This window comes from Vipera berus, assembly GCF_964194415.1.
Source record: "Vipera berus genome assembly, chromosome: 11".
Lineage (NCBI taxonomy): Eukaryota > Metazoa > Chordata > Lepidosauria > Squamata > Viperidae > Vipera > Vipera berus.
In genome coordinates, this window is record NC_138214.1 from 3,184,597 (window position 1) to 3,209,685 (window position 25,089).

General features: G+C 41.9%; 1 protein-coding gene across 1 annotated transcript in view; it reads left to right on the forward strand.

Annotated features, from left to right (window-relative positions):
* AFF2 (ALF transcription elongation factor 2) overlaps positions 1–25,089 on the forward strand; it is a 217,356-nt gene that overhangs the window by 90,117 nt on the left and 102,150 nt on the right. The gene's annotated exons all lie outside the window — the stretch shown is intronic.

A 25,089-nucleotide genomic window follows, 5' to 3' on the forward strand; every position in this document is an offset into this window, starting at 1 on the left:
AATAGGTTGACTCCCTTTTCTTTGTGACAGCCCCTCCAATATTGGAATACTGCTACCATGTCACCCCTAGTCCTTCTCTTCATTAGATTAGGCATACCCAATTCCAGCAACCGTTCTTCATATGTTTTAGTCTCCAGACCCCTAATTATCTTGGTTATACTCTCTCAGTCCACCCTACCTCTTAGGTTTTCAATAATGAGCTGACTTTAATCTCATTGTACAAATTAAGAATGTATGGCTTGCATCAAGCCAACAATCTCAATTCAATCATGGCTCAAATATCTACATTCTAGAAACACAGGGATTCTGCATTCCAGCTTTGCCCCTGGACCTAGTCCTTTATTAGAGATATTTCACCTTGGTTACTTCTAAGACAAAGCTGACAAACATATTTTTACTGCCAATTATCTGAAATGGGAGCTGTTTGGTGGATACGTGGGAGAAAATGAGTTGTTTTTTTTAAAGCAGCAAATGACTTGAATGGCAGGTTGACCTTTCCAAAATGCAAAATGGCCTGTCACTTTTGAAGGTGATCGGTTTGGATGTTTGAAAGCCACTGAGATTTTGCATCAAAACGGAATTGCCACCTTAAACTCTTAACTTGGGTTAGATGACATGCTTTCTGTACGTTTTCATGGACTTGACTCTTGGATACTCTAGCTGTCAGGAATAGGCTGGAGTTTAAGCTCCTGTGCGAGTCCTCCAAAAGGTTTGCATGCTGTGCTGTCCTCAACTTATCAGTACAATTGAGTGGCAAATTTCTGTTGCTAAGCGAGACAGCTGTTAAGAGAGCTTCGTCCCATTTTACGACTTTTCTTGCCACAACTATTACGTGAACCACTGCAGTTGTGAAGTTAGTCACATGCTTGTTAAGTGAACCTGGTGTCACCTCTTAGCCGCCACTTTAGATAGATTTTCTCCCTGTCAGTTTGCCCCAGCCTGCCCTTCAGGTCTTCCAAGAGTGCAGGAAATGTGCATCCATGCGCCCCCAAATACACACACATTTTAAACGCAAATGTGTCATAAATCCCCTACTTCCCCTCAACTGAAGGGAGCGCATTTACAAATGGGAGAAAGGAAGAGAATCTGAAACGGGCAGATTTGCCTATCCCTATTGGGGAATGAAAAAGTCATCGGAGTCTCTTCCACATCATGTTTAACTGCTGATCTCCCCTCTCCATAAGCTCCCGGCAGGTGTGTTAGGATTACAACATGGCATTGTTACCTTCTACCTCTGGAAGCCTGGAGAGGAGTCCCAGTGAGACACGACCAGATGCCCTGATTTATAGTCAGGTTGAAGGTGTCCGATTTTATGGAGGATTAAGAGGGAACTGGATGCTTATTTCTCTCACCTTCACATCGTATTCTCAAATTGGCCTGCTCATTGTGGAGGTTGACTTCCACCCGATGCTCTCATTTTGATGAACGAGGAATGGCTGTGTACTTAATAATGGTTAACCCCAAATGGCTTTCTTCCTCGTTCGTTCTTTTCTTTTCGGGAAACAGGAAGGAGAAAAGAAAAAGTCCAGAAATGTTTCAAAGGGAAACAAGTTATTGTCAATAATCTTGGCGGTGGTGTTTCCACCACCACCCCAAGCACATTTCGGCTCCCTTCCCAACCCATGCTTTGAGCCATTAGACTAATGTTGTTTTCATGCGTTTCCCCCTCCCCTTTCAGACAGAAGCCCTAATGTCTCATTACTGGGAAAAGGCAGCCAATGAGACGTGGAGAAAATGCAACTAATATTGCACCATTCAGGATTGTGTTGTGGATATTTTGGGCAGAGGTTATTTTTAAGAGATGATGTGGAAAAAAAAACCATAGATAAGGATCATAGAACAGGTTGAACATGACAACAGCTGCCAAATAGGGGAGAAAATATGTTTCTATCCCAATTTTTTTTCCTCCTCTTCTTCATCTCTCTATCTGTTGTTGTGTAGATATGGTCTGAACTGTGAAGTCTGCACGCCTTCAGAAGTTGTGGGTGCTCCATCCCTGGAGGTTTTTAAGAAGGGGTTGGACAACCCTTCATCCGAAATGGTATAGGATCTCCTGCTTGAGCAGGGGGTTGGACTAGAAGACCTCCAAGGTCCCTTCCAATTCTGTTATCCTCTTATTTATGATTGTCTTTCCAGTTCTGTATTATATCTTAAATTTGTTTTTTTAGAACATATGCAAATGCATTCATTTAAGTCCACAAGTCTTAAAAGTTGCCAAGCTTGGACACTCCTGGTTTAAGGAGAAAAGGAGATAGAAGGGCATTTCAGATTACAAAAATATTGATTGGCAATCCTGGTCTCTAATTCTGTATCATTCAGCCACCTATCTGTGAGTTTTCTCCCTGATCTCAATTACATCTGAGTAGATAACATCTTGCATCAGGTTGCAAGAAAGCTTGGCCATGGTGCTAGCCCACCATAAAATGAGATGCAAATTATTCTTTCAACAGTTTTACAAAAGGCTGGTGAATGGGGGCATCCTTGTAGTAACAAAAAAAAAAACAACTCAACAACTTTCACACTCAAAAGGAGTGTGTGATGGCTTAATTAATATATGATCTAACCAATCCAGTCAAGCTTTAATTATAAAAAAACACTAGCAAAATCTTTAGTCTTTGCAACATAAACAAGCTCATTTTCTCACTTTTAATTCCCCGAGGAGGCCTGGCCTTAGCACCATCACCAAGACATTAGCACAACCCAGAGAGTGTTCTTGTGCCCTTTCTCCAACCAACCCTGGAGTGCACTAAGGCTGTGAAATCAGCAAAATACTTTTACGCGTCCATTACGAGCACAGAGCGAGAATGCATTGCATGTTTTCTCTTTACTATCAGCCATCGCAAATGTAACCATCCAGATATTTATCTGTTTGCTTCTTAATATACCGTATATCCTGCCACAATCACAAATAAACGCTCAGTTCACAACCTGGGAGGAAAAAAAACCCCCTGCAAATACATGGTAATAAAAATTTTTAAAAAGACAAAAATGTATAGCCCAAAGCGAACACCTGTACTTCCGTTCTTGGTTCACATTGCACCAAAATACCCAGATGTTTTGCATTGTGTGCAAAGCAAAGAGATCTTTTTTTTCCTTTTTAATACCATAAAGCTTTCTAAATATTCACCCTACTTAATGATTAACTACCATAAGCCAAAAGGATAGCCATATTTCTCTAAGACTCCTAATTGCCCATTACGCAAATTACTGTGTTTCTGTACAGTGTGTACAAAGGGTACTAAACCCTGAGTAAATTTGTTCTGAAATTGCCTTTCTACATTTGCACCCACCATTTTCCTGTGTTGTTTGTAGCTGTGAAGTGCAAAATGTGGATTTTTCCTGTGGATTCCGTCAACTCCCCACTGTATACGGCCTCCCCACCTCCTTATCTTTTTCATGTTTTCTTTCCCAGAGGTGCTTTTCCTACTTGACATTCCCAGGGAATGCTCCTGTCAATTTCCACCATGCTCAGTTTGCCTTTTGTGAGAATGAGGGAGAAAAATCAAGAGGAGACTTTTGGTTGGCTGGGAGAAGGTGGCAGAAATATTGGCCTGGAGGGAAATTAAAGCCCCAGTGCCAGGAGAGGTGGTATAAATACGGGAACGTTCCAAGCATGAAAGGGAGAATGTGAAGGATGACTTCAGAATTATCTACAACTCTCCCGAGATGGAGACATGTGGAAGTACTCGAAACTCTCCGTGCAAGTCTCTACCTTGCATCGTAATTCAAATTTGTAACCTTTTGCAGCCTCTTTTACATTCAAGAAGCCTTATTCGTTGAGTTCAGCCTTTTTCCCCAGGAACATGGTTCTTGCCATTCTGAATGTGCCTTTATCCTAAAGAAAAGTAAGAGTGGAATGGAGTGGAATGGAATGGAATGGATGGTATGAAATAGAGTATGTAACGTAGAATAGGATAGGATAGGATAGGATAGGATAGGATAGGATAGGATAGGATAGGATAGGATAGATTTAGAAATAGAAATAGAAATAGAAATAGAAATAGAAATAGAAATAGAAATATTTTATTTTATTTTTTTTAGAAATATAAATATAAATAGAAAATGGAATGGAATAGAATAGAATAGAATAGAATAGAATAGAATAGAATAGAATAGAATAGAATAGAATAGAAGAATAGAATAGAATAGAATAGAATAGAATAGAATAGAATAGAATAGAATAGAATAGAATAGAATAGAATAGAATAGAATAGAATAGAATAGAATAGAATAGAATTCTTTATTGGCCAAGTGTGATTAGCCACGCAAGGGATTTGTCTCTGGTGCAGAAGTTCTCAGTGTACATACAAAACAATAAAGTCATAATAATCATATATCAAAGTAATAATAATCATAATAACGATGCCAATAAGAGAAGGTAATAGAACAGATGAGAAGGATAAAAGTATTACAGCCATACTATATGGGTAAATACACTAAGATGCTTGAACAGTAGAGTTTGTACTAGTCGATTTCCTGAATTATTTATTCTCATACCTGCAGTAAAATCAGAGCTGTGTCCTTCAAATCTTTCTTTGTGAGATTTCTGGTTTGTGTACCGTTCTGAGTATAGCCTGACACTGTAGGAAAAGGTTTTTAGAGACTATTCTGGACTAAAATGAATCCTATTTCATATTACTATTTTTTACATTATTTTACCCATGAAAATCCTTGCAACTCTAAGAAGAAGAAAACGAGAAGTTTTATTGCACTCTCTTGCAGAACCTCTAATTTATTCATAATGGGATAAATGTTTCATATAATGAATTTTCGAGTAGCTGCATCGTAAAACCCACGCGGGAGAAGAGGGAGCCCTGCAAAAACCACAGGCAGTTTTGCTTAAATGAGATTGCTTCCCTTGCACCCCGTTGGATGTTCTTCTCTGCTTACTGTAGGGCAGGTGCAAGTTGCAAACAGTTGCAAAGAGGTTGCAGCCAAGTTGCTAAAGGTGCAAGATTTGAACTTTTTTAGAAGAGCTGTTGAAAGAGCTGTTGTTCTTGAGCCCTTGGGCTTCGAAATAGGTAACGTTCTTGTAAAAATAAAAATAATAACAATTTTTTAAAAAGTAGAGATCGTTTTGAGTCTGTCCTGCCTTGGTTTATTTTCGACGTCCTTTGTTTTGAAATGCTTTGTGAAAAGGCGTTCTGCCTTTTGCAAAGTCAATTGTTTAGACAGGACTTATTGAATTACTTCGTTTCATGGGTTTGGAGGGATATTCTTTCTCTTTTTAAAATTCTGTGGCCCTGTGTGCCCAAGTCGCCATCCAGAATGTAGTTTCTGGAGGTGGCCATCTCAGTTCGAGAGCCAGTTTGGTTTGGTGGTGAAGGCACTTGGCTGGAACGCGAGAGTCCACGAGTTCAAATCTTGCCTTAGCTACGAAAGCAGCTGAGGGTCTTTGAGCCAACCACCTGGAGGCTGGGAGTTCTAGTTCTCCCTTAGGCGTAAAAGCCGGCTGCGTAACCTTGGGCCAGTCTCTTTCTTTTGCAGCCCAATTCATCTCACAGGGTTGTTGTTGTTGTTGTTGTTGTGTGGAAAATAGGAGGAGGAAGATGTTTTGGGTGTGTTCGCCACCTGGAGTTATTTTCAGAAATCAAAAAAAAAGAAAAGAGTTGCAGCCCCAAATCCCTCTTGCTAAGTGGGACGTTTGTTAAGTGAATTTTGCCCCACTTTGTGACTTTTCTTGCCGCAATTGTGAAGTGATCCCCTGCATTTGTTAAATTGGTCACACGGTTATTAAGCGAATCGGCTTCCCCACTGATTTGTCGGAAGATTACAAAAGGGGATCACGTGACCCCAGGGACACGGCGACCATCATAAATATGAGTTGGTTGCCAAGCATCCAAATTTTGATCACGTGACCAGGGGGATGCCGCCAAGGTAGTAAGGGTGAAAATCGGTCATAAGTCGCTTTTTCCAGTGCCGCTGTAACTTTGAACGGTCGCTAAACGGACTGTTGTAAATGGTAGATTTACCTGTGCATCTCTCCAATTTGCACAGCCCATCCCAATCCTGGCCATTTCTGAACAGCATCCTAAGAGACAGAAGTTTGAAAGCTGCCATTGATTTTATCTTTCTATTTTAAGATCCCTTTCCTGGATTAGGGTAACAGAGAGAGAAAGAGAGGGAGGGAGGGAGGGAGAGAAAAAGAGAGAGAGGGAGGGGGAGAGAGAGAGGAGAGAGAAAGAGAGAGGGAGGGAGGGGGAGGGAGATTGTGGGAGAGAGGGCGAGAAAGAGAGAGGAGGGAGAGGGGGGGAGGGAGAGAGAGGGAGGGACAGAGGGAGAGAGAAAGAGACGGGGAGGGAGAGAGAGGAAGGGAGAGAGGGGAGGAAGGGGGAGGGGGGAGAGAGAGGAAGGGAGGGAGGGAGAGACAGAGACAGAGAGAAAAAAAAGACCTTCCATAGATCTTTAGGATGTGAATGTTGAAGTGTCCAGAAGCCGTTTTTTTAAAAATTGCTCCAATCTAATTGATATACGTTGCCATCCGTTTTGACCCTGCTAATAGCATAGCTAGAACAATTCCAAGTGGGTCGAAATATCCCCGGAGTACTTACTGCAGAGATAGGAAAATCTGGAAGCTGTGTGTCTCGTCTCCTATAAATCACGTTAGACTTAATGAAACCTCCGGCAAGACCCTCCGATAGATGGGATGCATTTAACCGCACTCTGCAGATGATGTCCATCAACTTGAAGAAATATGTAAGCCCAACGGGAGAAGGGGGAGGGAGGAGGAGGTTGAGGCCACCGAAGGCAGGTAGTCCTCAACTTACGACACCCCCAAGATGGCTGCAGCCATCATAAATATGAGTCAATCGCCAAGGGTCTGAATTTTTATCACGTGACCACGGAGATGCTACAATGGTCCTAAGTGTGAAAACTGATCCTAAGTCCCTTTTTTTCATTGCCGTTGTAACTTTGGATGGTCACTAAATGAACTGTTGTAAGTCGAGGACTTCCTGTTTCATTTTAGAGTATACATTTTAACCTGCACATTTTGGAAAGATGTTGACTGTGAAGAATAAAGACAAATTGACAAGCATATTTTAAATGGATTTTTTAAAAACAAAAACAAAAAAAACACACTATACAGCAGAATGCAGCATGATTAACGCGGGACTAAACGAAAAGCTCTACTTTCAAAAATTAAATACTCCCCCCCCTCTCTCTCTCTTGAATGGCTTTTCTGCCCATTGATTTCATTTTGACAGAAATAAATCCTTTGAGCTGCGTATATTGACGGGTGCCATTGAAGCAAAATGGGTGCCTTGCGATTTGCGACAATAACTCAAAGGTGCCGCATTTCACTTTTCAAAGATGTAGCTCTGATCTCTCTCCGTTTTCCAGTTACAAAGTTCAGGTAGCTGCTGAGTGAAGAGACTCGCCACTCGACACCCTTAGCAGACATTTTCGAGGTCGATGGAGAAGCAGTCATGGTGTCAAGCAACTTCCTATTGACATGGGTTCATTGTGATGGTTCTTCTCCACATGCTAAGTATCCCTTGATGGTGTCCTTTGACACCAATGCTGGAAACGCCATCTAGTCTTCAACAAAAGTCTACCCTTCACAGGTTTAACAGAATAACAAGAGTTGGAAGGGACCTTGGAGGTCTTCCAGTCCAACCCCTGCACAAGCGGGAGACCATATACCATCCTGGATAAATGGCTGTCCAGTCTCTTCTTAAAAACCTCCAGTGATAGAAGCACCCACAACTTCTGTTGGCAAGCCGTTCCATTGGCTGATTGTTCTCACTGTCAGGAAATTTCTCCTTAGTTCTAGGTTGCTTCTCTCCTTGGTTAGTTTCCATCCGTTGCTTCTTGTTCTGCCTTCAGGTGTTTTGGAGAATAGCTTGACTCCCTCTTCTTTGGGGAAGCCCCTGAGATATTGGAAGACTGCTATCATGTCACCCCTGGTCCTCCTTTTCACTAGACCTAGACATACTGAATTCCTGCTAGCGTCCTTCATATGTTTTAGCTTCCAGCTGCCTAACCATCTTTGTTGCTCTTCTCTGCACTGTTTGCCAGAGTCTCAACATCTTTTTTATACCGTGATGACCAAAACCGGATGCCATATTGCACATGTGGTCTTACCAAGGCCTTATAAAGTGGTACTAACACTTCATGTGCTCTTGATTCTGTCCCTCTGTAAGAATGTCTACTACCCTTAAAGACAGACCTGGCATGAGGTATCAAATAGCTCTACTAGGGTCAGCTTCAATCTCCACTTGCTCTTCCTCCTCTTTCACTCTGGTTTCAAAATTGACCCTCTGGCACCTTCTCCTGGCACTCTTTTGTGTCTTCTCCTGCCATCTTTTCTCCACTCTGTCATCTTTTGCTCTCCTCTCCTTCGGCCGAGTGGTGCTTTGATCACTCTTCCATTTCTTTCTTTCTTTTTTTTTCTTTCCTGGGGAGGGTTAAAAAAAAACCCTCTCTCTTCTAAATTACAATCCTTAGGAAGGAAGATGCAGAAGTGCAGAGGTCACGTGAAAGGAACTAAGGCAGACAATTGCTTGGTAAACATCTGGGATGTGGAAGGGGGTGATGGTGGAGGATGGCTATTAACAGGAATGTGCTGTACCAACTGAGGCGCGCACCCAGGCGAGTTTATCCAAGCAAATCAATTCAAGTTAATCTTTCAGTGTCAGCTGGCTGGTTTTTTGGTCTGGTGATGAATGCTTGGGCTGGAAGATGAAATGCTGGAATGCCAAGCAGCAACAGATGGTACCAATTACTGCCAGTGGAGACTCTCCCGCTGTGGCGTCTGATTTGTGGCCACGGAGAACAGGAACGGGAGCTCTCCAGCTGGGTTTGTCACCTGCCCGACTCGGGCTACGTGGCAAGAGAGGAGAGAGGGCAGGGGGAAGCCAGGAGGGACAGCCAAAAGTTATAATCCCATTTCGGGGGGGGGGTAGGAATAATGTGCCTTTTTCAATGAGGTTTGCCACTCTCCAAAGTGAGTCGATGGAGATGTAACAGAAGAACAGAGTTGGAAGGGACCTTGGAGGTCTTCTAGTCCAACCCCCTGCTCAAGCAGGACACCCTATACTATTTCAGACACAATTGTTGTCCGATCTCTTCTAAAAAAAAAAACCTCCAGTATTGGAGCACCCACAGTCACTCCACTGGTTAATTATTCTGCCAGGACATTTCTTCTTAGTTCTACAGAGAGGCAGGAACAACTGTGTGGGTTGTGTCCTTGTGGGCTTCTTTTTCACTGGTTGGCACTTTGCTTTTGCAAAGAAGAAGGCGGTCATTCGTCAATGAGTGGGAGGCAGGATTCACAGAAGGCAAAAACCAAAAAGTGAGAAGAAGGCCACCAAGAGAGGGCTCTTGGTTGGGTTCACAAAGCCTATCCAACATGTAACCTTGATGAGCCAAACACAATTGCTGCTACGTTATGGGCCAAATAAGGGCACTCTTTGGGATGGGTAGATCCACATAACATGTGTACAGCTGCTGTGGGCTTGAGGGCTTCACCTGCCCTTATGGCATTCCAGAGGTGTGGTGGGGCCAAAGGCAAGAGGGAGATTTAGGCGTTCAGACAGGTACATTAAGGTAAACTATATCACCTGTGTTAAGTCTTTAGGAGGTATGGCTGGGAGAGGAGGGACAGGGGAAATATTATTTGACCCCAAACCTACTTGGAAAGGTTGCAAAAGAGGTGTTGTTGTTGAAGGACTCTCTTGTTTTCAATCCCTGAGCTAAGTCAGTGGTTAAGGAGCACAGTGATACATGTGGTTAGGACACTGGGTCCGCGATTAGCAAGCCTGCGTTCGAGAACCAGGTGCTGCCATGGGGTGGGTGAGCTCCCATCCTCCCCTTCTGGCTCCTGCCAGGGACATGCAAGAAGCCCCAAAACGGGGTGTCCCCCTCCCCACCCGGCCATGGTGATATCACTGGCTAATCCTTTCAACCTGGAAATGCTTCAGTGCTTCCAACATGAATGCAGCGAGAGTCGGTGGTTGGATTCCTCCAGCCACGTGGTGGATCAAAAACTACCTAACCACATTCTAACCTGCTCTGGCGTGCTGTGGAATCCTGACATTCTGAGCTGATTTGGCATTATCTAAGCATTCCCTTTCAAACAGCTCTGCATAAGGTGTCATCTCACTGTGACTCTTCTTTCAGCCTCCTTGTCCTCGGAATCTGCTTGTTCTGTGAAAAGCTTTACTCCCTAGAGCTTGTTCAGACAAAATGAAGCTTCGCTCTGTTTTTTTTCCCCCCTCGCTTTTGAAAATGTATTTTTTTCCAGCGTCCACAATTCCCTTAACCTTCTGTTTCTTCTCCTTTGCTGACCCTCCAACCTACAGACCAAGGGAGAATAAGGGAGAAGTCATCTTGACGGCCTTATGTTCCTCTAGAAATCCACCCAGGGTGGGATTCATCTGATCCTTTGGGCAGTTTGGAAATGACCTACCATCTAAATGGGAGGATCCCAGCTGGTATAGGATCTACCTCCAAGACAGTCTTTGGATGTATCACTTTCTCCACCTCCTTGTGCCATCCTATGTCCTTTTCTTCATTTCTGGGTCCAAACTTCACATTCCAGGATACGTGAGACTTCCTGTTGGGATGGGGAAATCCTAGGAATAAAAACTGGCGAGATGCCACTTAAGATACTACTTAGGTGACCCGTTTGGCCACCCCACCCACAAATCTTTCTCTGTCCGCCTCTCTGGAAGTAAGTTATGGACCTTCCAGCTGGGTTGCACAGACCCATGCTGTCCACTCTCCTTTTATGGCCAGCCCTGGTGTCCCTGCCAGAAAGCTCCTAAGAAAGAGACTCTGGAATGGAAATGTCTTCTAGGTTGTTTATTTATTTCCCACCTGTCTTTTTTTTTTTTACAAATAACTCAAGGTGGTGAACATACCCAACACACCTTATGTGGGTCGCTCGAACCCTCTTTCCTTGAGTGCCACGGGGTCTCTACGTGTTCTGGGGTGAAGGTGAAGGCTCCGCTGGTATATGTAACCTTAAACGTGCCCATCGACTTAATCGCTTCACCACAGCACGCAGCTTGTTGTGTCTTTGACAGTAGCTGAAAGATTTGTGTTTCCTTTACCTGGGCCTGGTGCCAGGCCAAAAGACTGTTTTCTTTCCTTTTCTTTCCTTTTTTCCCCTCTTTTCTTAATTTCGCTTGCAGATCCTCGTATGTCACTAGAGAACCTTGCCTGAAAATAGTCATGGAAAGAAATCAAGTTTTATGGAAAATTAAAGCTTTTTCAGTATCACATGTCAGCCACTGAAAAAAGGTCGCACTGGTGTTGGTGTGCATTGTAATGACACCAATCTGGGGGCGGGGTGGGGGTGGGGGAATGCCAAGTCACTTCAATTTCAAATCTACTTGAAGATTGAGAAGAATCTATTTGAAACTCTGCAAGGGAGAGAGAGAGAGAGAGAGAGAGAGAGAGAGAGAGAGAGAGAGAGAGAGAGAGAGAGAGAGAGAGAGAGAGGCAGGGAGAGAGGGAGGGAGAAAGAAAGAGGGGGGAGAGGGATAGTCAAAGAGAAGAAGAGGGAGGGAGAAACAGAGAAGGAGGAGAGGAAAGGGGGAGAAAGGAGAGAGGGAGATAGAGAGAGATAAAGAGAAAGAGAACGGATAGGCTCCACCTCCCAGGGTTTCTGACCATGTCTGGGAACCAAAATAAATAACCGAGGAAACACAAGGAATGAGGAAAGCTGAAGCCTCTGTAGTACCACTATTCTTTCTCGTAGTCAGTCAAGTTTCCTTGTGTTCTTCGCCTCTTCCCTGGAGTGTTTTTCCGCACTGCCGGGACTCCGAAGAGATCATCCTTCTCTTTCCCAAGGGCTGTGAGAAATAGTAAGTCTCCCAGGGGATGTTTCAACTCGTATTCGTAAAAAGAGATTACACACACACACACACACACACACACACACACACACATACACACCCCTCAGTCATAGCCAATCCAATTCAGGGCAGTGTCCTATGTAACAAACCATTGTGGCATAAAAGTGATGACACCTGTGTGATGATATCTAATGGTACGTGGGAATTACCTTGGAAGATGGTGGTGGGGGCAACGATGGTACCTAAGGGATGGCCAGATAAGAGACGGCATGGCCCACAGGGGCAAAGTGAGTGGAGAAAGAGGCTTAGGAGAGACCCCTTAAGTTTTATGTCTGTCTGTCTGTCTGTCTGTCTGTCTGTCTGTCTTTCTATTTATCTCTCCATATCTATATATCGAGGGACGCGGTGGCTCAGTGGGTTAGGACGCTGAGCTTGTCGATCGGAAGGTCGGCAGTTTGGCGGGTCGAATCCCGAGTGCTGCGTAGCAGAGTGAGCGCCTGTTACTCGTCCCAGCTTCTGCCCACCTAGCAGTTCGAAAGCACGTAAAAATGCAAGTAGAAAAATAGGGACCACTACGGTGGGAAGGTAACAGCGTTCCGTGCGCCTTTGGCGTCTAGTCATGCCGGCCACATGACCACGGAGATGTCCTCGGACAAGCGCTGGCTCTTCGGCTATGAAACGGAGATGAGCACCGGCCCCTAGAGTCGGAAACGACTAGCACACATGTGCGGGGGAACCTTTACCTTTACCTTTATCTATATATCATCTATCTATCTATCTATCTATCTATCTATCTATCTATCTATCATCTATCTAATCCAGGGGTTGGCAACCTTGGCTCTTTTATGACTCATGGACTTCAACTCCCAGTTATCTTGGCTCAGGAATTCTGGGAGTTGAAGTCCATGAGTCATAAAAGAGCCAAGGTTGCCTATCCCTGATCTAATCTATCTGTCTAACATATCTATTTATCTATATCTGTATGTCATCTATCTATCTATCTATCTATCTATCTATCTATCTATCTATCTATCTATCTATCTATCTACCTACCTACCTACCTACCTATCTAGCTGTCTATCCATCCATCCATCCATCCATCCATCCATCCATCCATCTATCTATCTCTCTGTAACTACATCTATCCACATCTATCTATCTATCTTGTACATTTCTCCCTCTGTCTCCATACAGCTCTCTAGTGAAAAAATGCCCTGTTCAGTTCTTACCTTCTTCCTTCAAGCAGATACCAATTATCCAGTTTCTTAAAGATTCCTGTTCTATAGATACAAACCTTCTCCGTGCAAGATAAATCAGGGGGAAAGCAGGGCAGAAGCTTGTGGAGGGCATGAAAGGGAGGGAGGGAACTGTAAAGGTTATTTATATTGTCTGACAAGAAAATGTGACATTTTCTCCCTGGAAAAAAACGAAAATAGCCAGGAAGCAGATGAGCCTGGTTTGAGGTGAAAAAGAAAAAAAAATGAACAAAAAGCACATTTTAATGAGACATTTACAAATTGTTCTGCACACAGCAATCCACATTATAGCCGTATTTTATCAGGGAACACAATGCAGATGTATTGTATCGTCTGCATGTATCTTCTTTGGGGAGACGTTCCATGCCTTTCATCTGAGGTTGGGCTTCCATATGGGGGTTGCAAAACTCCAGATGAACACTAGATGGCAGTGAAGAGATATATAACATTTTAGTTCTTTGCTGCCCACATGTGTTAATTCTCTTTTACGCCCATTTGTTTCCTTTTATATCCCTGATATATTTAATCTTTCTTCTTCGGAGCAGAGACCAGGTTATTTCTTAAGCTACCCCATCAGGCATTTTAGTTGTCATTTCATCTTCTCTCTTCAAACGGGGGCTTCCCCCTTTTAGCTTCTTTTCTTAAAATTGATGGCCTCCATCATAACTTTTCTATGAACCTCTTGGATGCCTTTTAGGAGGAAAAAAACAGATGGGTTGATTTACAACTTTGTAAAAACTTTCTGTTTTGAATAATGAAAGCCATTTGTGAAGCCTTCAGAATCTCCATGGGCCTAGTAGATAGAGAATGAACACATGTACTTATACAACAGGCACAGACGTGATCTGGTAAGGGTGGAACAGCAGCTGCATACTTACTTTCCTGAGCAACAAACATAAAGACTAAATGTTAGTAGTGAAGAACTGCAGATGTTTTTTGCCCAGGTGTGCTTCAGAAAAAAATGCAACGCAATTTTTTGTCAGGCTCTTGAGTCATCACTCTGCTGAGACTTTCCACCCAAAAGTCATGAAGTTGTTAAAAGGAAGGGCCAGTAGGAAAGCGCCTCAGCATCAAGAGAAGAACTTCCAGGGTTCAATTACCAGGTAGCCATTTTTACATTTCATGCTCAAACGGTTGGTTAATCCATTTTAACTAAGGTTATATACATCCATGCCCTTCTTTGTCTCACCAAGTATCAAAATACATGGCTATTTCTTACCTAGGATCACAGTAATGTTTTTTCCCCCTGTAATAGAAGATAAGCTGAGAGAACCAATAAATGTTTCATAAAGTTTGTTTAATGACAAAAATGTAAAATTCAGGAGTCTGACTTCTGGCCAATGGTTTCATAGTTGATTTAGTAGCAAATTAGGTCCATGGTGGAGTTGCTAGTTCAGATTTTATCCAGAGGAAGAATTCAGAAGAATACACTTAAAAAAACCATTTTCTCAGAAACTAGGGCAGCACTATAGAGATTCCAGGGCAGGGGTCTTCAAACTTGGCCCTTTTATGACTCATGGACTTCCACTCCCAGTATTCCTCAGCCAGCTATGGAAGGATCATGGACTTTCTTAACCAGATGTTCCCAAACTGGCACCTGGAAGTCCGTGCAGAATCTTTACCAGCTGGCCACTCCCCCATAAATCTCCTATAGGTCAACCGACCATCCAATGGGATCACATGACTTACTAAGAGATCAGCTAACCCAACTGGTTTCTTTTTCCTGAAGGACTGATGGACACTTCCAGTCAATCCCCCCCCCCCCACACACACACTTTATTCAATATAACACCCAGTTCTAGTCCTAAACACACACACCCCAAAAAATAAATAAATGTTGCAATCACCCTGTGGCTTTTTCTGAAGGAACAATGGCTAAATCTAAAGTCTTAAGGATGATTACTTGGTTTTGTGCTTTGCTTATCCCCACTCAAGGGAAATTCCGCTAATCATTCTGACAAAAGCTTGCTGCTTTTTTATAATGCTTTGCTGTCATTTTCATTAAAGGCAAATTGTTTGATACAACGGTAAACTGAACTATATTAGATCAGCCAGAAATCTTCGCTGCCTCTCAAAGGCTGCCCATTATATATTCAAAACAGGGACCTAATGTTTCACAGTTTCATATTCGCCTATAATTATACGGTTCAACGCAGGTGATTATATCTCTTCTCCATATCGGGCTGAAAAGTTTTGGTTTGCTGGCTGCCTCATAATTTACTGCCGAGGCATAATAGGCCAGCCTTGTGGGGAGGGGGAAAAAAAGATGATAAATGACACTGGTGAGGATTCATAGATTTATTAAATTTCTATCAAACTGTGCAACAACAACAAAAAATATCTGCTTAAGTTAGAAACAGGCTCCAATTTTTTTAATCAAAATTCATGAGGCCCTGTACTTGGTTCACTAGGTCCGAGGAAGGCTTGAATTGAAGACTGATTAAAGAAAATAAAAGGTTTAGTTGAAGTAATTTTTCAATGACGGCTTTTAATTGGATGTTAAATCAAATTCTTATCTGCCTTTCTGCAGATAGCACATTATATAAAATACAGTTAGGGGCTTTACCAGTGTAACTGATATAGGGAATAACAATTGACTTCTCACTTTCTACCCCTAGGGAGAGAAAGCCAGCAATTGTCAACCTCTCAGAAATCAAGTAGGTAAATTAATGTCAGATATAAAGGCTAGGAAGAGAGTGCAGATGGCAGTTCCACGTTCTTGGTGGCCAACACACACATAAGTTGGTTTCCCCCTGACAATACATAGCTCATCTGTTTTATTCTTCTTTATTCTGTTTTACTCTTTGATATAGTCGTTTGAGCTGTTCAGACGGGACGTGGTTTGACTTGATTCTTTTTTCTTCTAAAAGGTTTTATTGAAAAGGGATGGAAGACGAAGTGCGGTTGCCTGCTTTCTTGGCAACGTCTCCTATTAGACAAAGGTGGATTTAAGGAAAGTCTTTAAGCATAGTTATCGACAATAGAACCATCTGGACCAGTTAGAACAGGGGTGTCCAACCTTGGCAACTTTAAGACTTGTGGACTTCAACTCCCAGAATTCCCGAGCCAGCTGTGCTGTCCACAAATATTATGATCATCCTGAATAGAAAAGAACAATGTTTTTCAACCACAGCCATTTCAAGCTGGGTAGACTTCAACTCCCAGAATTCCCGAGCCATCATTCTGGGACTTGAAGTCCACACTGGCCTTCTGGGAGTTGAAGTCCACCTATTATAAAGTTACTGAGGTTGAGAAACACTGGGATAGACTGCTACAGTTATCCAGCCTCAGGGCCTATTCAAAGCTCAAAGCTGCCATGATAAGCTAAGGATTGTCTGCCATCTTCTGTTCATCATCACTTTATATTTCATTTTTTAAAGGTTGAGGACAGGTTCTAAGCCGAGTGTTGTCTTAATTGTAGATTCATTGGGGTGTCCTGGGGTCCTGTGATCCTTGTTTGCAACTTTCAAAGTCAATGGGGAAGCCAGATTCACTTAACAAAACCGTGTTAATAATGTAACAACCGCAGTGATTCACTTAGCAACTGTGCAAGAAAGGCCATAAAATGGGCCCAGACTCACTTAGCAAATTTCTCACTTAGCAACCTAAATTCTGGACTCAATTGTCTTCGTAATTCGAGAAATACCAGGTTCAGGTCTTTGTCATATTAACCATGTTGTTCATGATGGTACACTATATAAATAAATAAAATTCCAGAGTCCCTAAATTCTGCAACAGCTGCAACCGATTTCAAATCTCTCTCGGGGTGGCGGGGAGGCATTACCTTCTGGTTAAAATTGTATTATGTCCCCAATCTCTTCATGAGCAACATTCACCGAGGGACGTCCCCTTTAACAGCAATGGAATCCTGCATCCTTTAATCCTTGAGCAGGTATGGTTCTAATTATAGCGCTTGCATTTTGCTGTTTTAATTGCCTTTGTAAATGCACTCTTGATAGCCCGCCAGGAATGTGTCAGCAATTTAATTGAATAAAAGACTTTTAGTCATATCCACTGTACTGGACAAGACTATAATTTCCATCAAAGTTTCGAAGATGTCCTTCTTCGTATCCCTGCATGGCATCCATAGGCCGCTTAACAAATGTCTCGCTTTGCAACCGAAACGTTGAGCTCAGCTGTGGCCGTACGTCAAGGGCTACCTGGCTGCACTTACTCTGCTAACATAAAATGGGAAGGAGGATGTAATAGCATCATTTTCATAACCTGCCATAGCTATTAGTTGGGACAATGATAAAAATCTCTTGAGGTCGAAAGAGAGTATAAGGTTGACTAAAGAATGGGCATGTTAAACTTGGAATGCAACCAAGGGAAGGCTTGTGGCCTTCCAGAAGATCATCAGCTGACTAGACCAGGGGTAGGCAACCTCGGCTCTTTTATGACTCATGGACTATGCTGGCTCAGGAATTCTGGGAGTTGAAGTCCATGAGTCATAAAAGATCCGAGGTTGCCTACCCCTGGACTAGACCAAAGACAGAAGGGTTAGAAGGAGAATAGTCCTCCTAAAGTCTCCCTTTAATTTGAAGCTACCTTAAAACCCAAAATTGACTTCTTTTTCCTGTATCTGGGGGATACCATCCACTTTTTTTTTTTAATCTAGCTTCGACTTGGTAGCTGACCGCTGTTGGAAAGATATCTGGATTATAAGGGATGTTTGTCCAGTCCAATGCCTGGTAGACTACATGAATAACAGAATTAACAGAATAACAGAGTTGGAAGGGACCTTGGAGGTCATCTAGTCCAACCCCCTGCTCAGGCAGGAAGCCCTATACCATGTCAGACAAATGGCTGTCCAGTCTCTTCTTAAAAGGCTCCAGGCTTCAAAATTTATGGAGGCAACTTCCATTCTACTGATTGATTGTTCTCACTGTCTGGAAAATTTCTCCTTAATTCTAGGTTGCTCCTCTCCTTGATCAGTTTCCATCCGTTGCTTCTTGTCCTGCCTTCAGGTGCTTTGGAGAATAGGTGGACCCCCTCTTCTTTGGGGCAGCCCCTCAAATATTGGAAGACTGCTATCATGTCACCCCTGGTCTTTCTTTCCATTAAACTAGACATACTCAATTCCAGCAACTGTTCTTTATACGTTTTAGCCTCCAGTATGATGGCCCCTCGTGTTGGAACACATATCCTTGCTTACTGGTGAGCACAGCACGCTGCTTATTGTTACAGAGACACAGATTAATGGAAAAGATCACTTCCCAGATTGACCGGTTAATCTGATCATGATGATGACTAAAGTTTATTAATTGCCATCTAATTTGCTGTTGTCAAAAGAACATTGCTTGTTCTCTCTCTCTCTCTCTTCGCATTAGTTGGTGTTCCGGTTAATTCCAACAGCAACACACTCAACCAATTATCCCCAGTCGTTACAAGTGTAATTTTTCCACCTCCTTTGCCCCCCCCCTTCCTTCAAAGCCTTTGTGTGCCTTTTGCCTAAGGTTAATGATGACTTTAAACTTCAAGGAAACGTTTCCGGTGGCTACAAGCCCTCCGATCACAGTCTTCTTAGACTGACAAAGAGGATTAGCCGAGATTTAAACCAGCGACCTGCAAGCTGTGGTGATGGTGACCTTCCCGCTTTTGGAAAAACAACAGACCCGCTTCTGTCTAGGTTATTCTAAATTGCAACCTGATGAGGAGTGACAGATTCCACTGGAGATCTCGCTTTCCTTTTTCTCTCGGGGTGAAAATTCCTCCAAAGAAAGGTGACCCAAGGTCAAGTTATGGGCCCAACCACCGCGCTGGGATGGATGGCGCAGAGATTGTCTACAAGAAAGAGAGGGGGGAGGGGAGAAGAGAATTACAGAGTAGAGTAGAGTAGAATAGAATAGAATAGAATAGAATAGAATAGAATAGAATAGAATAGAATAGAATAGAATAGAATAGAATAGAATAGAATTTAGAATAGAATAGAATAGAATAGAATAGAATAGAATAGAATAGAATAGAATAGAATAGAATAGAATAGAATAGAATAGAATAGAATAGAATAGAATAGTTGAGTAAGTGGTTGAAGGGCCTTCCCTTCTTTCCTTCTTCCCTCCCTTCTTCCCTCCCTCCTTTCTTTCTTTCTTTCTTTCTTTCTTTCTTTCTTTCTTTCTTTCTTTCTTTCTTTCTTTCTTTCTTTCTTCTTCCATCCCTCCCTCCCTTCCTTCTTCCCTTTTCCCTTGTTTCTTCCTTCTTTCCTTCTTCCCTCCCTTCTTCCCTCCCTCCCTCCCTCCCTCCTTCCTTCCTTCCTTCCTTCCTTCCTTCCTTTCTTTCTTTCTTTCTTTCTTTTTTTCTTTCTTTCTTCTTCCATCCCTCCCTCCCTCCTTCTTTTCCTTCCTTCTTCCCTTTTCCCTTGTTCCTTCTTTTTTCTTCCCTCCCTTCTTCCCTCCTTTCTTTCTTTCTTTCTTTCTTTCTTTCTTTCTTTCTTTCTTTCTTTCTTTCTTTCTTTCTTTCTTTCTTTCTTTCTTCTTCCATCCCTCCCTCCCTCCCTCCCTCCCTCCCTTCCTTCCTGATAGAGCAAGCAGAAACTCTTTAAAGGTTAGCCCTTTTTTCCTTCCAGAGCTGCAAAACTTTTGTCATTATTATGGCAAAATACAGGTGTGATTTTAAAACAAAACTTGCCTGGGCAGCAGAAATGAAGTACATCCTTAGAACAAAGAGGATGCAAATCAAATTAATCTTGATTTGACACGAGCATTAGCATTTACATCAGCAACTGCAAAAGCAAAGCCAAAACTGGAAAGGAAAGCAGAGAAGACACGGGTGCCGTGGTCTCCTGCATGTAAATTAGAAAGCACAGCGACATCCATATTGTCCCTTGGTGGCTGAATTAGCCTGACGACAGATTTCTACTCTGGCATAGGGGATCATGGAAATTAATTTATTTCCTCACACCGTTTGCGCGATTAGTGTTCAAGCCATGTAAAGTAGCATACAGAAACAGGGATAAGCCATCAAAGACTATCTTAAACCTGAGAAAACAAGGCAGGAAGTATCTCTCCTTCTCAGATGTCTATGGAAGTTCTCAGCCATCCAGGTCACGGTTGTCCCAAAGGTGCTTTTTCAAGAGGCAACTGGACTTTGTTTTTCCTTGAAGACGTTTCACCTCTCATCCAAGAAGCTTCTTCGGTTCTGACTGAATGGTGGAGGATGGAAGGATTTACATTCCTTACGGTCATCTGGCTAGGCTTCTTGGAGATTAATCTGTGCCCTCAGGGTCACTTGAATCCCATAGTCTGCAGTTTTGTTCTCAAAATCTTTTCATATTCCTGCACCATTTGTAGTGGCCTCCACCTGATCATACAGTACGGGCGTGTGATTTTTTCCCTCTCAGGTATAATTATGGAAATGATTCACACATTGTACCCTGCTTAAGAAGGAAGATAATTTGAGATAGCAGAGGGGATTTTCACTTGCCCAAACAATAATGGTAATTCATCCGGCAGTAAGGAATTGTTATGACACATTTTCTATTACTAATCTGTTTACAGAGTTTGGGTTAAATGATTACGCTCTATTAAAATATATACAGATGGAAGGGAACACTGTTCCGTATTTATTACCTGCTTAAAGCAGAGTAAATTTAGCCAAGACCAGGCCTTTCATGGAAGGCCATGTAAAATGTGATTTAAAGAGCATCCATTCAAATAAGAAGACAAAAGCCATTTTCTTTAGGAAGGCACCCGTGTGAATCCAAGTAAAACAATAAAGGTGTTAAACAGGATTTGCAGCCAGGTTTGAGCTGAAATACCTGGAATGCCTGAACTTATAGATGTGGCATCTATATCAGACTACCAGTTAAATTTTTATTGGAAAAAAATGTTTATTATATGTTTAATTAGCATCGGTAAATCTCGTTGGGACAGCAATAGCCTTTAAAAATGGTACAGACCTGTTAAAGAAACAGCCAATTATTTCCCTGGAGATGGAAAACCATCCATTCAAGTTTTTCTCTCTCTCCTGTGCCACAGATACGCTGGGATGACAAATTCCAGAATTCCCAGACCAAACAGATGGGGCTATTCAGTTATTCCTTCCTCTGTCTCTCGTCTGAGCTGAGCTGACTCAAGAATGGAGAACTGCTTCTTGCATTTGAGTTCTGAACCTTTTGAAATTTCATTTCTAATGAAAGATCAAAACTCAGAATAGCAGAGTTGGAAGGGACCTTGGAGGTCTTCTAGTCCAACCCCCCCTGCTCAAGCAAGAAACCCTGTCGCATTTCAGACAAATGGCTGTCCCGTCTCTTCTTAAAAACCTCCAGTGTTGGAGCACCCACAACTTCTGGAGGCAAGCCGTTCCCTTGATTAATTTTTCTAACTGTTGTAACTTGGTAGAATTCACTTTTCTAACAAACAATGCCAACCGAGTATCAGTTGTTTATGCAACCTGGTATTAGGCTATATATTTTTATTTTATTTTTAAAAAAAAATCTTTCCTTCTGTGGAGGGCAGGTAGAGTTAAGCATTTTCCATTATGCTCTGCAGAGCCGTGCTCCAGTCCATAGGGAAGCCGACTCTGAGCAAAAGATGTGTCAGCTCATTCTAAAATCTATTAACATAAGAGTCTTTAATTTGATTTGCAAAATACTGTAACAAACTCCCATCTAAATGTTGCCTTAAGGGATACAATCAGGATTGCTGGAGATTAAATTAACCTAACTGATATTTGTCCTGTACTGCAGGTTGCCCAAGGGGAAAAATCCTGCTATATTAAGTTCAGTGTCCATTCCGGGGCAACACACCTTGGAACTAAACAACCAAAATGTTAGCTGTGTGTTCCATAATGTGTGTGTGTGTGTGTGTGTGTGTACACATACACAGAGAGAAATAATTATTTTGCTTTCTGCTTTTGAACTGTACCATTCATACGTTGGCTTATTAGAAAAATCCTTATAAGGCTTACTGGTATATATATATTTAAAAACTTTTGTTTTATGCAAAAAATGGGAACCAAGAGGCTATTCATCCACCCTGACAGTCCTTGTTTGTTTGTTCAATGCAATTAATTGGGGGTTAGTATATGGCAAGATATTATGGAGATTCTAAAAGTTGAGGGATGAAGAAGGAAGGGACGGAGGGAAGGAAGGAAGGAAGGAAGGAAGGAAGGAAGGAAGGAAGGAAGGAAGGAAGGAAGGAAGGAAGGAAGGAAGGAAGGAAGGAAATATATGATCAATAATGCAGAATATCTACGATTAACCACAAATATTACCCTGAAAATTATCCATCATAATTACAGTAGGATAAATTAACCAGCCTCTACATCACCTTCTAGTCAAATAAAGAGTCTTTAAGGGTTGGTTTGTTTTTTTGGAAGCCTTAAAACTTTGACAGTGCTGAAGACTTGATTCCAGAGTTATGAATCAGAACCACTAGACCACAAGCCTACACAATCTCAGAAGATTGCTACAAATTTTCAGCAGGATCCCTGTGCAACATCCTGAAGTCTGGCCTAAGACCACTGACCCCTCGTAAGACTTTGGTTAAGGTTCCATGAGATTTCCAACTATTTTTAAACGGTATCGCTTTCATTTAATTTATAGGATTTGGGGGTTCAGGGTGTCCACCCTCAGAAGTGCCCTGTTGCTCAACCACAGCCATAGCTAATCTGGATTCCCAACTGCTCTTGAGGGCAATTGAGCCACTCCTGAACAATGTCGTAGAAGACCACAAGAAAAGAACAAGTTGAAATGTGTATCTTCCACAGGTAATCAGAGCCAGGACAGGAAGGAAAAGACAAATTTTAAGTTTATTGTGGAGGACAAAAAATGCCTCAGGAATTCAGGGGAGATTGCTCAGAGCCAGGAGGTTCTTGGCCCCACAAATGAGTTTTTTGACCCATAATAGGCTCAAGCTTGATTTAATAGGTCATGTTTCACTGCCTTTATGGACATCCTTACGTCTTCTTTGCAGAGTAATTATCTTTACACACATCGGATGTGGCAACATAATTGACTCTTTCTTTTGTAGAGTTATAGGTTAATGAGCCAAACTGATGGAGAAGTATTTTTGGGGTGGGTTTTTTCTTTGTTTGTTCGCTTGCTTTGCTTTCTTCTTCTTCTTCTTCTTCTTCTTCTTCTTCTTCTTCTTCTTCTTCTTCTTCTTCTTCTTCTTCTTCTTCTTCTTCTTCTTCTTCTTCTTCTTCTTCTTCTTCCTCCAGAAAACTAAAATAAAATGGTTATCACTTGTAGCTTTGGGGTTTTTTTCAGACAGAAGCTCGGAGGGGTGGGATCCTGGTCTTCTGTAAATGCAGGCAGCTGATTAGTAACTTGCCTGTTTTGCAGTGCTGGTTACTTCAGGGATCCGCAATAAACCACACTGCGGTGAACTCTCAAAGCATTTGAGTTTGGAAGATGGAACTCCATCTGTCCATGGGTGGATGCCAGCATACCATAATTTTTCTGAACTCAGGCCAAATGGCTGAGCACACAGGACCTGCAGCACGGGTCAAAACTATGTTGCTGGTACAAAATTAGGGTGTTAAATTGTAAAATCCAAACATGCTGAATAGGTTTCAGCTGGAAAACAAACAGAGAAGCTGCAGGGTCCTGTCTACAGAATGCCCGCCATGCTTTCTCAGCTGGGACTTCTCAATCTGCAAAAAGATGTTGAGACTTGGGAAGAGTGCAGAGAAGAGCAACAAAGATGATTTGGGGGCTGGAGGCTAAAACATGAAGAACGGTTGGAAGAATTGGGTATGTCTAGTCTAATGAAAAGAAGGACTAGGGGCTGCCACAAAGAAGACGGGGGTCCACTTATTATCCAAAGCACCTGAAGGCAGAACAAAAAGCAACGGATGGAAACTAATCAAGGAGAGAAACAACCTAGAACTAAGGAGAAACTTCCTGACAGTGAGAACAATGAACCAGTGGAACTTCTTGCCTCCAGAAGTTGTGGGTGCTCCATCTCTGGAGGTTTTTAAGAGTCTGGACAGTCACTTGTCTGAAATGATATACAGTCTCCTGCTTAAGCAGGGGGTTGGACTAGAAGACCTCCAAGGTCCCTTCCAACTCTGTTATTCTGTTATTGTTATTCAGTTATTCTGCTACCTATTGGTCATGTTCAGGACTGTTATTTATTTTTGCACTGATGTTGTAACATTTCTAACTGCTTTTGCTGGTATATTATAATTTTAAGAAATCTCGGTGTTCTCTTAATGTCCCTACTTTGAAGTTCTGCGTTGTTTAGGATCAAAGACCAGAAAAGTAATAAGTGTGCTTTGGACAGCTCCAGGATACAGGGGGGGGAAATGCAATGACTTTAAGGAGTTGCCCATTAGTGTTTAAGCTCTTTTGGGGAGATTTGCAGAGATCTCTGATTTCTAACTGGAGAATCCACTGAGATATTAGCTTAAGAACCAAATATGGATTGCTATTTTAATCCGTATTGGACCAGGATTTTAATATTACCATGATACGAAGGACTACTTTTGCAATTAAGTTTCAGGATTTTTCGACATTCCGATGTAGAAATCCCGCACTGTTTTGAAAAGCCATTTCTATTAAACATTTTTTTAAGCTGACTTAGTATAAGGAATATGCTTAGCATAAAATTTATTAGTGACATGCCCTTTAATCTAGCCTGTCTAATTGATGCTAATTTGGTTAGATTGCATTAAATTATACCCTTTAATATAGCTACACATGGGTCAAGAAATCCATTCCAACAGCTTAGATAATTTTTTTCATATATATATATATATATATATATATATATATATATATATATATATATATATATATATATATATATATATATATATATATATATATATATATATATATATATATATATATATATATATATATATATATATATATATATATATATATATATATATATATATATATAACACTGTCAGGGAGAAAAGTCCCATCCCCCCCCCCGCCGCCCCAGACCAAGTGCTCTCATTTCCAAGACATTCAGAATTCATCTTTCATCTTACCTATCTTTGAAACAAAGACAAAGGTTAGGGAATTAATGTTTTCAGTCTTAAATAAAGTGGAATCATTAAGGGTGACCCTAACT